Source organism: Peromyscus californicus, unplaced genomic scaffold (assembly GCF_007827085.1).
Source record: "Peromyscus californicus insignis strain IS unplaced genomic scaffold, ASM782708v3 Scaffold_17__1_contigs__length_78620276, whole genome shotgun sequence".
Classification (NCBI taxonomy): Eukaryota; Metazoa; Chordata; class Mammalia; order Rodentia; family Cricetidae; genus Peromyscus; species Peromyscus californicus.
Genome location: NW_026294469.1, coordinates 77,246,722 through 77,250,569, shown reverse-complemented (window position 1 = coordinate 77,250,569; position 3,848 = coordinate 77,246,722).

Here is a 3,848-nt window from a genome sequence, read left to right as displayed (position 1 = left end):
GTGTTTACCAGTTATAGAAGTTTCCTGGTGCAGTTTTAAAAGTCTTTTATGTATAAAATCTTATCATATTCAAATAAAGACACTTTGACTTCTTCCTTTCCTGTCTGTATCCCCTTGGTCTCTTTTAGCTGTCTTACTGCTCTAGCTAAGATTTCAAGTACTATATTGAATAGATAGATAGGAATGGACATCCTTGTCTTAGTCTTGATTTTAGTGGAATTGCTTTGAGTTCCTCTCCATTTGAGTTGATATTGGCTATGGGATTTGCTGTAAATCTCTTCAATTATGTTGTGGTATGTCCCTTGTTTCCCTAGTCTCTCCAGGACTTTTATCATGCAGGGGTGTTGGATTCTATCAAAGGCATTTTCAGCATCTGATGAGGTGATCATGTGATTTAGTCTTTCAGTCAGTTTAATGTGGTAGATTATATTTATCAGTTTGCTTATGTTAGTCAAATCCTACATAGACCTCTGGGATGAGGCCTATTTGATCATGGTAGATAATCATTTTGATGTACTATTTGATTCAGTTTGCAAGTACTTTATTGAGAATTTTTATATTTATGTTTATAAGGGATATTGATCTGTAATGTTCTTTCTTGGTTGTGGATTTGTGTGATTTAGATATCAGGGTAATTATGGCCTCATAAAAAGAATTAGGCAGAATAACTTGAGGAGTATTGACATTAATTCTTCTTGGAAGGTCTGACAGAACTCTGTGCTGAATTCATGTAGCCCTAGGCTTTTTTTGGTTGAGAGATTTCTAATTACTGCTTCTACTTCACAAGGGGTTTGGGGCCTACTTAAATGATTAGATGATCTTGATTCAACTTTGGTATGTTAGATATATCAATAAATGAACCCATTTCTTTTATGTTTTCCAGTTTGGTGGAGTGTGGTGATATTTTATTTGTACTGAAATGTGGTGATATTTTATTTGCATGTTAATAAATAAAGTTTTCCTGGAGATCAGAGGACACAGCCAGCCATAAACAAAAGTCAGGCGGTGGTAGCACATGCCCTTAATCCAATCACATGGCAGGCAGAGTTTCTGTGTGGTGAAGGATACAGACAAGAGTGGTGACACACGCCTTTAATCCCAGTACCAACCATAGAGACCTGGAGGTCTGTACAGACAGGCAGTGATGAGGAAGTGAGGTGACTGGGCTAAGAGCCAATGAGAAAGCAGACCAGCAAGGCAATAAAGGTGCAGGTTAGACAGGAAGAAGTTCATTTACTTGGGAAGCTATGGCAGCATGTTGAGCTAAGGTTAGTTGGTGGCTATTCCTATTTCTCTGATCTCTATGGCTTTCACCCTCGTATTTGGATCTGTGTTTCTTATTTAATAAGACTGTTTAGAATTTGTCCAAGTGGAGCACAGATTTTTTTTTCAATTTTTGCATTTAAATTTTTAATTTTTTTTTTAAATTTTATATACCAACCCCAGATCTCCTCCCAGAAGAAGTCAAACTTTCACTATTTGCAGATGACATGATAGTATACATAAAATTCTACCAGGGAACTCCTACAGCTGATAAACCCTTTTAGAAATGTGGCAGGATACAAGATTAACTAAAAAAAAATTAGTAGCCCTCCTACATGTAAATGATAAAATGGTCTGAGAAAGAAATCAGAGAAATAGTCATGAATAACATAAAATATCTTGGGGTAACTCTAACCAAACAAGTGAAAGACCTCTATGACAAGAATGGTAAGTCTTTGAAGAATGAAAAAAAAAGTGTTTGAAGAAAGAAATTGAAGAAGAATGTAGAAAATGGAAAGATCTCCCATGCTCTTGGATAGGTAGGATCAACACAGTAAAAATGGCAATCTTACCAAAGTAATCTACAGATTCAATGCAATCCCCATCAAAATCCCAACAAAATTCTTCACAGATCTGGAAAGAACAATACTCAACTTCATATGGAAAAACAAAAAATCCAGGATAGTCAAGATAATTCTGTACAATAAAAAAACATCCAGAGGTATCATCATCCTTGACTTCAAGCTCTACTATAGAGCTATAGTAATAAAAATAGCTTGTGTTGACATAAAAACAGGCACATGGATCAATGGAATCAAATTGAAGACTCTGACAATAATTCATACACCTATGAACACCTACCTGATTTTTGACAAAGAAGCCAAAATTGTAGAATGGAGCACTGTGGTGATATATTGTGTACCCTAATAAACTTAGCTGGGGATCAGAGGACAGAGCCAGCCACTAGATTAGACATAGAGGTCAGACAGTGGTGGCACACACTCTTAATCCTATCATTTGGGAGACAGAGATCCATCTATGAATTCACAAAAAGCTGCTTGCCCATGGCCTTGCAGGCCCCTGGCTCAGGCCCGAGCTGCACACAGCTGGAGTCTCCACCCTATGTGGGCTGGAGTCTCTTTGGCTTCTTGTCTCCTGGTGGGTTGTAGCTCTCTTGGGTTCCCCATCTCAGACTCTTACCACACTAGGGAGCTGCCTTGAAACTTGCTCAGGCATCTACTGCTCTACACAGAAGCAGTCAGCCTCACATCTGAATTGTCAATGTTAGCAAATTTGGTGAGTCAGTTAAGATTTCTTAAAGGGAGGAATTTGTTAAAGAAAATCTTTTCCCACATTAAAAAATGGAAAACATTTTTACAATGGAGGGAATTTGTTCTCTGTTTGATAACACATTAGGTGATCTGAAAATGGAACAATTAAATGAAAGGATAATTAATGTTGGTGGGATAGATGTAATGTCAATTATAAATATTATTTGTTTGATCATTTCTGAGTTTTTGTCTGGGTGGCCTGTCTATTGGTAAGAGTGGGGTATAAAAGTCACACACTACCACTATGTTGTTGTAGGGCTCCCACCAGAGAAGACCACTCAGATACTGACTATGAGCCCATTGAAAGTCTTCATTCCAGCCAGTTTGTGACTACACTTGGGTATTTGGAACCCAAGTGCAGCCCAAGCCCTTCTCAAGGTCCATATTGAAGCAAAAAAACCAAAAACCAAAAACCAAACCAAAACAAAACAAAAAACACAACATGCCTGGAAAATCCACAAGTTTCCCTTTCCAAAGCTGCCAGCTCAGCAGATAGTTATAAAAGCAAAAAATATATGATTAGCAAAACTGGAGACACCAGACTGACTTGGCAGAGAGCCTATGTCCCTGAGTTGTTCTTCTTCCCAGAACTGTCTTTCTTACGTTCTCCCTTTCCATTACTGGCACTGTATTCAGCAAGACAAAGTTCATCTGAGGTACCAAAATGGAGTCATCATAGTCAACTTGCACCCCTTGTCACAACGTGATACAAGATTTTAGGCATAGCATTGTTTCCTTTATTAACTTGGTTGTCCTTGTGTTTGGTGCATAAATGTTTAGGACTGCAATAGCCTCTTGGCAGATTTTTCCTTTGATGAGCATTTAGAGTTCTTCACTATCTGTTCTTACTAGTTCTGGTTTGAAGTCAATTTTGTCAGACATTAAAATGACCATATCTTTTACCTGAGGTGATGTCTATTCTTGATGTTAAGGTGTGTTTCTTGGATGCAGTGGAAAGATGGATCCTGTTTTTAATCCAATCTGTTAGTCTATCTCTTTTTGTTAGGTAATTGAGGCAATTAAAAATTAAGAGTTAAAAATGAGAAGTGTTTATTTTTTCTGCTATTTTGTTTTTTTATGGTGTGAGTTTTCTTCCCTTCTTTTGATTTACTGGTCTGGGATTATTTATTTCTTGTGTCTTCATGGCTGTGGTTAACCTCTTCAGACTGAAGTTTCTCTTCTAGTGCTTTCTGTAGAATTGGATTGGTAAATACTGCTTAAATTTGGTTTATAGTGGAACATTTTTCTTTCTCT